This window comes from Ovis aries, chromosome 1, assembly GCF_016772045.2.
Source record: "Ovis aries strain OAR_USU_Benz2616 breed Rambouillet chromosome 1, ARS-UI_Ramb_v3.0, whole genome shotgun sequence".
Taxonomy (NCBI): Eukaryota; Metazoa; Chordata; class Mammalia; order Artiodactyla; family Bovidae; genus Ovis; species Ovis aries.
Window position 1 is genome coordinate 123,772,424 of NC_056054.1, and position 12,880 is coordinate 123,785,303.

General features: G+C 42.8%; 1 pseudogene; it reads right to left on the bottom strand.

Moving 5' to 3' along the window:
- Positions 1–5,003: 5,003 nt before the first annotated feature.
- LOC101113300 (elongation factor 1-alpha 1-like) lies at positions 5,004–9,275 on the bottom strand (annotated as a pseudogene).
- Positions 9,276–12,880: the final 3,605 nt, after the last annotated feature.

Consider the following 12,880-nt stretch of genomic DNA (forward strand, 5'->3'; position numbering starts at 1 on the left):
TTTTTCTCCTTTCCCTCATACTTTGTGTGCTCCCAGCAAAATGGAAGCCAGTTACCCCCTGCTCCCATTTCCCCCTCTGAAAATAAACCATCAGATACCTAAGCTCTGGGGTACTGACTGGGACCAGCTGCAGAATTCACTGCTCTCATTCAGTCGCTCAGTCGTATCTGACTCTTTGCGACCCCATGGACCACAGCACACCAGGCTTCCCTGTCCTTCATCATCTCCTGGAGCTTACTCAAACTCATGTCCATTGAGTCGGTGATGCCATCCAACCATCTCGTCCTCTGTCATCCCCTTCTCCTCCTGCCTTCAATCTTTCCCAGCATCAGGGTCCTTTCCATAAAGTCAGCTCTTCACACCAGGTGGCCAAAGTATTAGAGCTTCGGCTTCAGTGCAAAATGAAAACGCATGGCTCCTTGCTCAAAAATTATTACGAATTTCAAGGTAGTGATGGCAGGGCAGTAAACCCAGCATGATCTCTTCAAACACAGGGCCCTGAGCGACTGCACAGGCCACGTGCCCATGAAGCTGGCCCAGGCACTACCAGCATGTCCTTGTCTCAGATACAGAAACCGACAGTCCAACTCATGCAGATCAACTGCGGCAGAATCTGAAGTCCTCTTAAACTGCAAAGGCACAGGAATTAGGGGACAGATGCTAAGACGGAGTAAAATAAAAGTGTCGCTTTCTATGGAATGGACCACTGGCCATCTAGGCCCTTCTTGCATAAGAGCTTGAGAAGTGCCTCCGTACCCAGAATAATTGTTCTGTGTCTAAGATGCATCTTTGCTGGACATTGTAAATTATGTACCTTAATTCCTGCCTTTTAAATTTTTTCCTTTTGAAGCCACCCTGTTCCTTCTTCCCGGCTCTAAACTTCCTCCTTATTTTCCTCCTTCCTTGAGATCCTGGCTACTTCCCTCCCCATGTAGCCAAATCTATTTTGGAGGATGTTTGTGTGCTAGGCACTTCAACTCCCAGCCCCGAGCCGGTCCTTTCCCTAAGCCATCAAGGTAAGGCTTTGGGGCTCTCAACAAAGATGGGCTGCAGCTGCTCTGAGAAGACATAAGCCACCATTTGTCAGCTGCAAAGAAACCAACCTTTCAGCTCAGGATACTAAGGCTGAATGTCATCCAGAGCTAAAAAGGCTTATTTTTAGAAAGCAACAAACGGTGGTTTGTTTATAGAGCTGGCACCAAAGAGCCACATCAATAGCAAACAGCATGCTCGCTGAGGACTGTGAAAGCTGGGGATGTAGCGGAGAGAGGCTGCAAGGGGAATGTTTGACCCAAAAGTCCTTGGAAGGAGGCCTTGAAGGATATGGGCTCAACACTGGGGTTGGTCCAGGGTCAAAGGTGTCAAGTGCAGTAGTCTGTACCTGGCCCTTGCCACCCACAGACAGCCACCCACAGAGGCAATGGACCTCCCTGTCTCATTTTTCAAGTTTTGCAAAAGGAAAATGCTGGACTCAAAATTCCACTTTGGTTCTAAAAGCCCACACTCTAAATTAGATGTAGGATTTCAGGAAACTGGGCTAAATCTCTACTGGTTCCTTGACATTCCTTAATGCTGTTGCATGTGTGTGTGTGTGTGTGTGTGTGTGTGTGTGAGCTTAGTTGCTCAGTCCTGTCTGACACTTTGTGACCCCATGGACTGTAGTCTGCCAGGCTCCTCTGTTCATGGAATGTCTCCAGGCAAGAATGCTGGAGTGGGTAGCCCTTCCCTTTTGCAGGGGATCTTCCTGATCCAGGGATTGAACCTGAGTCTCCTGTACCACAGGCAGATTCTTTACCATTTGAGCCACCAGGGAAGCCCAGTGTTTTCTTTTTTTTTTTAGTGTTTTCTTACATACATATTTTCGTTTTTTTTTTGCATGCTGTTTCTATATTGTTCATATTTTTCTCTTTGTAGACGAAGAATATAGTATGAGCAAATTTTTTTCTGGGGGGCTGTTTGGTTCTTGGAGCATTGTGAATGATTCAGTTCACTTCATTTCAGTAGCTCAGTCGTGTCGGACTCTTTGTGACCCCATGAATTGCAGCAAGCCAAGCCTCCCTGTCCATCACCAACTCCCGGAGTTCACTCAAACTCATGTCCATCAAGTCGGTGATGCCATCCAGCCATCTCATCCTCCATCGTCCCCTTCTCCTCCTGCCCCCAATCCCTCCCAGCATCAGAGTCTTTTCCAATGAGTCAACTCTTTGCATGAGGTGGCCAAAGTACTGGAGTTTCAGCTTTAGCATCATTCCTTCCAAAGAACACCCAGGGCTGATCTCCTTTAGAATGCACTGGTTGGATCTCCTTGCAGTCCAAGGGACTCTCAAGAGACTTCTCCAACACCACAGTTCAAAAGCATCAATTCTTCAGCACTCAGCTTTCTTCACAGTCCAACTCTTACATCCATACATGACCACTGGAAAAACCATAGCCTTGACTAGACGGACCTTTGTTGACAAAGTAATGTCTCTGCTTTTTAATATGCTATCTAGGTTGGTCATAACTTTCCTTCCAAGGAGTAGGTGCCTTTTAATTTCATGGCTGCAATCACCATCTGCAGTGATTTTGGAGCCCCAAAAATAAAGTCTGCCACTGTTTCCACTGTTTCCCCATCTATTTCCCATGAAGTGATGGGACCAGATGCCATGATCTTAGTTTTCTGAATGTTGAGCTTTAAGCCAACTTTTTCACTCTCCTCTTTCACTTTCATCAAAAGGCTTTTTAATTCCTCTTCACTTTCTGCCATAAGGGTGGTGTCATCTGCATATCTGAGGTTATTGATATTTTTCCCGGCAATCTTGATTCCAGCTGGTGCTTCTTCCAGCCCAGCATTTCTCATGATATACTCTGCGTAGAAGTTAAATAAGCAGGGTGACAATATACAGCCTTGATGTACTCCTTTTCCTATTTGGAACCAGTCTGTTGTTCCATGTCCAGTTCTAACTGTTGCTTCCTGACCTGCATATAGGTTTCTCAAGAGGCAGGTCAGATGGTCTGGTATTCCCACCTCTTTCAGAATTTTCCACGGTTTATTATGATCCACACAGTCAAAAGCTTTGGCATAGTCAATAAAGCAGAAATAGATGTTTTCTGGAACTCTCTTGCTTTTTCGATGATCCAGCGGATGTTGGCAATTTGATCTTTGGGTCCTCTGCCTTTTCTAAAACCAGCTTGAACATCTGGAAGTTCAAAGTTCACATATTGCTGAAACCTGGCTTGGAGAATTTTGAACATTACTTTACTAGAGTGTGTGAATGATTAAATTATGCCAAATCTGACATCAGCTCTTCCAATCCTAAAAGGCCTCACACTGTGTAATCTTGCTTTTTTAAAATTAGTTTTTACTGTGATAAAAATACATATAAAATGTAGCATCTTCACCATTTTTAAAACTTCATTTATTTCTAATTGAAGGATAATTGGTTTACAGTATTGTGTTGGTTTCTACCAAACATCTTCACCATTTTCAAATGAAGGTACAGTTCCTGCAACCCCACAAGGGAAAGTACTAGGAACTGACAAGGGTGCCCTCTGTAGGTGAGAATCTTAGTTTATGTCTTAGGAATGATCCAAAATCACTGCAGATGGTGATTGCAGCCATGGAATTAAAAGACGCTTACTCCTTGGAAGAAAAGTGATGACCAACCTAGATAGCATATTCAAAAGCAGAGACATTACTTTGCCAACAAAGGTCCATGTAGTCAAGGCTATGGTTTTTCCTGTGGTCATGTATGGATGTGAGAGTTGGACGTGAAGAAAGCTGAGTGCTGAAGAATTGATGCTTTTGAACTGTGGTGTTGGAGAAGACTCTTGAGAGTCCCTTGGACTGCAAGGAGATCCAACCAGTCCATTCTGAAGGAGATCAGCCCTGGGATTTCTTTGGAAGGACTGATGCTAAAGCTGAAACTCCAGTACTTTGGCCACTTCATGGGACGAGTTGACTCATTGGAAAAGACTCTGATGCTGGGAGGGATTGGGGGCAGGAGGAGAAGGGGACGACCGAGGATGAGATGGCTGGATGGCGTCACTGACTCGATGGACGTGAGTCTGAGTGAATTGCGGGAGTTGGTGATGGACAGGGAGGCCTAGCGTGCTGCGATTCATGGGGTCGCAAAGAGTTGGACACGACTGAGTGACTGAACTGACTGAGGAACGATAACCCTGGCCTGTGAAATTCATTTTTTTTAAATTGTGGTAAAACACACCTAACCTAACATTCACGATTTTAAACATTTTTAAGTGTACAGTTTAGTGGCATTTGGTACATTCACACTGTTGAGCAACTATTACTTCCATCTGTCTCCCTAACATTCTTCATCTTCAAACGCTAGAGCTCTTTCTCCATTACACAAGACCTCTGCTTTCTCCGCTCTCCCCAGGCCCTGACAGTCAACATTCTACCTTCTGTCTATGGATCTAACTACTCTAGGTCCCCCATATAATTGTGATCATACCGCATTTGTCCTTTGTGTCCGAATTCTTTCACTTAGCATGATGTCTTCAAGGTTCATCCATGTTGTAGTATGTATAGAATTCCCTTCCTTTTTAAGGCTGGATAGGATTCCAGTGTAGGCATACAGCACACTTTATTTGTCTTTTTATCTTCTGATGGACACTTGGGTTGTATCTGCCTCTTGATATTGTGAACAATATGGCTTTGGACATGAGTATACAAAAAGCAAGGAAGAAATAAAAATTGAATTTAAATGATCATTCCCCCAAAAGTAAAGTAGTACTAATCGCTCAGTTGTGTTGACTGGGGAAATTTAAAGCTACCAAAAAGAAAAAAATCTGAAGTCCATTGATGGGAATTCTGAATCCACAATAAGTGAGTACCAATTAAGGGTATAGAGCAGAGAGTCCTAAACTTTCTCAACTCATGGTGCCCTTAGGGTCTCAGGGCCCTAGGTAAAAAAAAAAAAAAAAAAAATCAAATTACCAAATTGTTACAAATTTATGAAATAGTTAGACCCAAACAACTTAGTAAGTATTTATGTTCTAACAATTAAGTAGCTATGTGGGGGGAAATGCATAGCACTTAAAAGAAAAATATATTTCTTAAATAACCTCAGTTATTTACCAAGGAGATGTGTGCACCTATTAGGCATACTGCTATCTTTCTAACCTTGAAATCAGATTAGACACTTCTACCCTTATTTTCTGTTTCATGTCGATTTTTCTTGGCTCTTACTTCTTATTACAATAACCACTGATATCCCAGCTTTGCGAAACTCTTGATATCTTTGACAGAAAAGTAACACACAGAAAGAAAAAGAAAAAAGAAACGGAGCACAATCGAATGTTCAAACTATGAAATATCTTGAGTTCATACTTTGCAACAGGTGTCAGGAATTGATGCATTTCCCTCCACTTATAAAACTTGTCCTTGGAGAAGGAAATGGCAACCCACTCCAGTATTCTTGCCTGGAAAATCCCATGGACAGAGGAGCCTGGTAGGCTACAGTCCATGGGGTTGCAAGGGAAAAAAAAATTAAAAAATAAAAAAAATAAAACTTGTCCAATCTGTGAGTTTTGGGGGGCGCTCTGGGCAGCTGGGTTCCCAGTTTAAGAGCTGCAAATCTAGACACTTTGAATACTCCAGAGACCTTATTTTGCCAACAAGAACTGCATAAACTGTGTCTGGATGACTCTTCAACAACCTCGCTTATACGACTCTGGCCCTGCCTCCCTTGCAGACACACTGGCCCCTTTGCTGCTTCCTGACCCCTCTTATTACGATGCTGTCTTTGCATTTGCCTTTGCGTTTGCCGTGGCTTCTACCTGGAATGGTCCCACCGCCTCCCCGAACTGCCACAGCGCTCCTCTCCAACTCGTTCAGAACTGGCCACTGCTCCCAGTGTACACCATTCAACTTGACCCTGCCTGGCATTCCATTGGCCTTCCTGCACTTTCAAGCCATCTATGGGGTCGCACAGAGTCGGACACGACTGAAACGACTTAGCAGCAGCACCACCACCACTTTCAAGGATGATCTGCCCCACACACACCTCTTTGGAAATATGACTACATGTGAAATTAGTGATCCAGGACTACTTCAATAGCAACAAAGTAAAACTGCAGTGTTGACTGTTAAAATGTTACGGAGCATCAGTGCTCAGAGAGGAGACCTAAAAGAGAAGACAACAGTGCCACTCAGCTGCTGAGACCTCTGATTCCAGATTGTTCCTGGATGGGTGAAGAAACCCTTCCCCGACTGGAGGAAGGGACTGCAATCTTACTGCCCAGGCTGGGAGGGATTTGTGTGCGTGCTTTGCAATGCACCACACCATCATTTTCCCTTTTTTTTTTTTTTCTTTTTGCTCATTAAACTTTGTTTTCAAGGGTCTCAAAATTCTGTGCCTAAGTTTTGGTTGAGCTGTTTCCATTAAAAAGTGTTTATTTTAAAAGGTAATAATTTAAAATTGCCCCCCTCCCTGGCTCAGTGGTGAAGAATCTGCCTGCCAATGCAGGAGACATGAGTTCAATCCCGGGATTGGGAAGATCCCCTGGAGGAGGGCATGACATCTCACTCCAGTATTCTTGCCTGGAAAATTCCATGGACAGAGGAGACTGCAGGCTACAGTCCAAGGAATGGCAAAAAGAGTCCGATACAACTTAGCGACTAAACAATAGTAATAACCTCCAGCACCGCCTCCCCACCAGCTCAGCAAACATTCTCTTTCCCTTCTGAAGGTTTTTAATGAAACATTGTTATCATTAACCAGTCTTTTACTATTACACTTATATGGCCAATTGAGGCAAACAGTTCCGAGATCATTCTTTTACCATCTATTAAAATGGGGGTTCAGGCATTGGGGATGATATTACTTTAGCCTCCTGAACTTTCTAGGCGACTCGGTGACCTTGCCAACTCCAGCAGCTTGCTGCTTTGATGACACCCACAGCAACGGGCTGGCCCATGTCACGAACAGTAAAATGACCCTAAGGAGGATCAGAGAAGCTCTCAACACACAGCCTCGCAAGATTTCCAGAATATGGACCCACCTTCTAGCTTCTTCTCAGAACGGCAGTCAAAACTCCTCTGTTCAACAAATCTGCAAGCCATGTGAGCTGTGACAACTGCACACAGATGCGTGGCGTCACTGGCTTGTCCTGAACGGTTCAGGATGGTCAGGAAGTCAGCTGCTTCCACCGGTAGGTCATAGTTACTGTCACCATAAGAATGGTGCCATGGCAAACATCTTTGATAGACACCTTCTCGACACTGAAGCCCACAGAATCCCCAGGAAGAGCTTCCCTCAAAGCTTCATGGTGCATTCCAAGAGACTGGACTTCATTTGTATCACTGGCTGGAGCCAAGTGACCACCGTGCTGGGGGTTGAGAACAGCAGTCTCCACGGGGACAGTACCAGTTCCATCAATTTTATAGGCATCCTGGAAGGGCAGACAGAAGGGCTCATCAGTTGGATAAGTTGGTGGCTGGATGCAATCCAGAGCTTCAGGTGGTATGGTTCTGCTGGCACGGCCATCTTTATAGATGACTTTCCATGGCTCCAGAATGTCACCATGCCGACCAGAGCTGGCACAAATGCTACTGTGTCAGGCTTATAGCCAGTTTTCCTAATGTAGGTGCTGACTTCCTTAACAAGTGTCTTCATATCTCTTTCTGGCTGTAGGAACCCTTTTGTTAACACCAACAGTTACTTGTTTCACACCCAGTGTATAAGCCAGAAGGACATGTTCATAGGTCTGGAGACACTAGCTTCAAATTCACCAACGCCGTCAGCAACAATCGGGACAGCATGCATGGTCTGGCTGAGATGTGCCTGTAGCCATCTTTCTGATAGAGTCTCTGTGTCCTGGGATATCAATGATAGTCACGTCATACTTGCTGACCTTGCATTGCCCCCGGGAGATGTTGACGGTGGTACTACCTATCATTGGGGATACCACGCTCACATTCATCTTTCACTTTATCCAAGACACAGGCATCCTTGAAGGAGCCCTTTTCCATCTCCGCAGACTCTTTCTCAATGTTTATGGTCAGCCTCCCCCACCAACATTTGTAGATCAGATGGGCATGAATGTCAGACTTACCTGAACTACATGTCCAATGATGACAGAGTTAATATGAGTCTTTTCCTTTGCCTCGTGGCTTAGATTCAGTGGTGGGTTTCACGACACCTGCATTCTGCTGGAAAACCTATTGTTAGTGAGGAGTGCCATCTTTGCCATTTATCAAGTTCTTATATATGCATAGGTCTTGGTTTTCTTTTGAATACATGTTAAATCTTGGAATAATTCTAGATTTGCAGAAAATCTGAAGAGAGGAATTTGGTACAGCCTCACCCAGTTTCATCTAATGGCCACAGATTTCATGCATATTTTGGTACTCTTGTTCAAACTAAGAGACCAACTTTGGTACATGGCTATTAACTCCAGACTTTATTCGTTATTTCACTAACTTTTCCATTAGTGTCCCTTTTCTGTCCCAGAATCCAGTCCAGGGCATCAAAGTGTGTTTAGTTGTCATGTCTCTGCAACCACATCTGATCTTTGACAGTTTCCTGGTTTTTCCTTGTTTTTCATGATCTTGACAGTTTTAAAGAGTACGGGTGATGTATCTTTTTAGACTGGCCCTCCACTTAGATTTGTCTGACGTCTTTAATATGATTGGGGTCATGGATTTGGGGAAGGATCCTCTAAATGTGAAATACCCTTCTCATCACATCAGGGTGCATGGTAGCAACATCACTTACTACTAGTGATGTTAACCTCTATCACTTAATTAAGGTAGTGGTTGTCATGTTTCTCCACTATAAAGCAACCATTTTTCCTTTGCCATACTCTAATCTTTGGAAGTTGGTCACCAAGCCTACACTGGAGGATGGGGGAGGGAGTGTGTGAACATCAAGGAATATCTATATATATTATTGGGATTACTTTTGTAGGAAGTATTTGTACGGAAGCTTACCTTGTAAGGAAGATCTTCTCTCCCATTTATTTATTTTTCAATAATCTTTTATCAATATAGACATTAATTTATACCTGAGATTATAATCCAATTGTTTGGATTATTTTTCATTCAAATTATTAATTATTTTGTCACAAATTGTTCCAGTGGGAACGATCTCAGGTTGGTTCCTAGGTCCCTTTGACATATAGTTGCCCCCCACTCCCCCACCCACCACTTACAGCATTTCTTACTTTATGGTACTACAAGATGCTCTGGGCTCATTTTATATGTGCCCTGTCACAGCCATTTCTCCAAGGAGTCCTGGTTCCTTTTATTTGATAATGGTATTAGAAATCAAGATGTGGGTGTTGGGTATGCTCAGTACTATTGGGGTATCATTGCTTATAAGTTCTGTCAGTGAAAAGAGCTAAAAAATATGCATGTGTACAAATCCAGGTACAACAAATATCTATACTTATTTCTGTATCAATTTGTCTCCTTATATTAGATTAAATATGAGGCCACCAATGTCTCCAGGCTTTATCCAGTCCCACAGGTTCATTCTAGCCTTGCTGTGCTGTGTTTAGTCATTCAGTCGTGTAGAACTCTTTGTGAGCCCATCAGCTGTAGCCCACCAGGCGCCTCTGTCCATAGGATTCTCCAGGCAAGAAGACTGGAGTGGGTTGCCAAGCCCTCCTCCAGTCTTCCCAACCCCAGGGGTCAAACTCAGGTCCCCTGCATTGCAGGTGGATTCTTTACCATCTGATCCACCAGAGAAGACCATGAATACTAGAGCAGGTAGCCTATCCCTTCTCCAGGGGATCTTCCCAACCCAGGAACTGAATCTGGGTCTCCTGCACTGCAGGAAGATTCTTTACCAGGTGGGCTACCAGGGAAGCCCTAATTTTAGCCTTACCTTTTTGCTTATAAGTATCTACCCTCTTTAGCAGTGAGAAACCTGACCCTCATTATCATCCATCCATTTGCTTATCAGTTCAACTCCAGTATACATGAAAAGTAGTTTCAGAGTTGTTAACCTATACTTCCATGATACAGGTTTTTCTGAGTCTGTATTCTGTTCCCTAAGGTTATGATTCCAGCTTGTGCTTCTTCCAGCCCAGCATTTCTCATAATGTACTCTGCGTACAAGTTAAATAAGCAGGGTGACAATATACAGCCTTGACATACTCCTTTTCCTAGTTGGAACAAGTCTGTTGTTCCATGTCCAGTTCTAACTGTTGCTTCCTGACCTGCATACAGGTTTCTCAAGAGGCAGGTCAGGTGGTCTGGTATTCCCATCTCTTTCAGAATTTTCCACAGTTTCTTGTGATCCACACAGTCAAAGGCTTTGGCATAGCCAATAAAGCAGAAATAGATGTTTTCTGGAACTCTCTTGCTTTTTCCATGATCCAGCGGATGTTGGCAATTTGATCTCTGGTTCCTCTGCCTTTTCTAAAACCAGCTTGAACATCTGCAAGATTGCCAGGAGAAGTATCAATAACCTCAGATATGCAGATGACAGCACCCTTATGGCAGAAGGTGAAGAGGAACTAAAAAGCCTCTTGATGAAAGTGAAAGAGGAGAGTGAAAAAGTTGGCTTAAAGCTCAACATTCAGAAAACGAAGATCATGGCATCTGGTCCCATCACTTCATGGGAAATAGATGGGGAAACAGTGGAAACAATGTCAGACTTCATTTTTGGGGGCTCTAAAATCACTGCAGATGGTGATTGCAGCCATGAAATTAAAAGACACTTACTCCTTGGAAGGAAAGTTATGACCAACCTAGATAGCATATTCAAAAGCAGAGACATTACTTCGCCAACAAAGGTCTATCTAGTCAAGGCTATGGTTTTTCCATTGGTCATGTATGGATGTAAGAGTTGGACTGTGAAGAAAGCTGAGTGCTGAAGAATTGATGCTTTTGAACTGTGGTGTTGGAGAAGACTCTTGAGAGTCCCTTGGACTGCAAGGAGATCCAAGCAGTCCATCCTAAAGGTGATCAATCCTGGGTGTTCATTGGAAGGACTGATGCTGAAGCTGAAACTCCAATACTTTGGCCACCTCATGTGAAGAGTTGATTCATTGGAAAAGACTCTGATGCTGGGGAGGGATTGGGGGCAGGAAGAGAAAGGGATGACAGAGGATGAGATGGCTGGGTGGCATCACCAACTCAATGGACATGAGTTTGGGTAAACTCTGGGAGTTGGTGACGGACAGGAAGGCCTGACGTGCTGCGATTCATGGGGTCACAAAGAATCCAACATGACTAAGAGACTGAACTGAACTGAAGGTTATTTGACTTCTTTTTTTTTCACCATTACCATTCTAATTTGATTATTATAACTTTAAGATATGTCTTTATCCAAAAAAAAAAAAAAAGAAGTCTTTTTGAGTTAGCTATTCACAGACATTTATTTTTCTATACAAATTCATTGTGGATTTTTTTAGTTTCTTGATTTTGACTGGAATGGCAACAGTTTCTTCAATAGCTTCACTTAGAAAGGCTGAACAAATATGCACCGTGAAGACACTCTTCCATGAATATTTTACTGCCTAGTTAGTAAGGTCTTCTTTCACCATGTTCTCCTTAAAGATGTTGTGCAGTCATTTTGAAAGGTTTTTGCATAGTTGTTTCTAAATACGTTTGTAATTATATTTAAATATTTGCTATTTAAAATGTATGTTTATATAATGTTTTACTCCTGTGTTTTGTTGTTTTGCATCCTTCATTTTTCCATCCTCACGGATCTTGCCACAGGTATGTTTACTTAATCTAAAAACCAAAGCAGTCAGCTGTTTGTTTGTGAATATTCTCTATTGTTTTTCTCATTCTATTTGTAATTGCCTTGGCTCCTTATCTTTGCTTCCTTTTTCTTCTTTTGGTCATTTTATTGCACTTTCCCCAATTTCTTGATTTGAATACGTATTATCAGTTCATTTGTTTTCAGTCTTTCTTGCTTTAAGATAAATGTGCTTCAAGCCATAAATTTTCCTCTAAGACTTGTGTCCCACAGATTAAGCAATGTGACGTGCCCATTTTATTGCATTCCAAGTCCTTCATAAATTCCCTAGTGCTTCCCAAGGATTATTTGGAATTCTTTTTTCTCTCTCATAGGCTTATGAGATTTAAAAAAGCCTATCTTTTTATTATCAAGGTCAAATTTTACTGCCTGATGGTCAGAGAACATGGTCTGTATGATATTAATTTGGGGGGAATGAATTTGGGCCTTCTTTGTGGCCTAGGAGATTGTCCATTTTTATGACAATTCCATTATATTTAAGAATAAAATGTATTCTGTTTATGCGTATAAAGTTCTCATACCATCAATTAATTTGAATACATTGACATTCAGATTGTATTTTTTCATATTTCTATTCAGTGACTAAGAAGTTAAACTAGTTTTCACAATAGCTTTGAAATTTATCATTAACATTTTAATCTCTAAACTGGGTATGGATTTTGCTCCATTTTGCTGCTGAAAGAATAGGGCCATCAACTCAATAAACCTAGTATTTTTGAAGAGTCTGGTCTGAGATCTGGTCACCAATACAATATATATTTATTGAGGATATGACTCCTGTGGGACTTGTCCTAGCAAAATCAGTGCAGGGGGTTCCCTGGTGGCTCAGAGGGTAAAGCGCCTGCCTACAATGTGGGAGACCCGGGTTTGATCCCTGGGTCAGGAAGATCCCCTGGAGAAGGAAATCCCACTCCAGTACTTAGGCTACAGTCAGTGGGGTTGCAGAGAATCGGATAAGACTCAGCGACTTCACTTTTTTTCACTCTCAAATGGATTTGGAAGTATATTTTTAAACATGAGGGCATCCCCCCGCCCCCCCTCCTTCCCGCCCCGCACAAGTATAAAATGCAGTATACGGCATAATGGCTGGAATTCACAAGCAGATTCACGCAGAATCTTCAGAATACCCCCACCCCAGCCCCCATTCATCGCCACAGTGA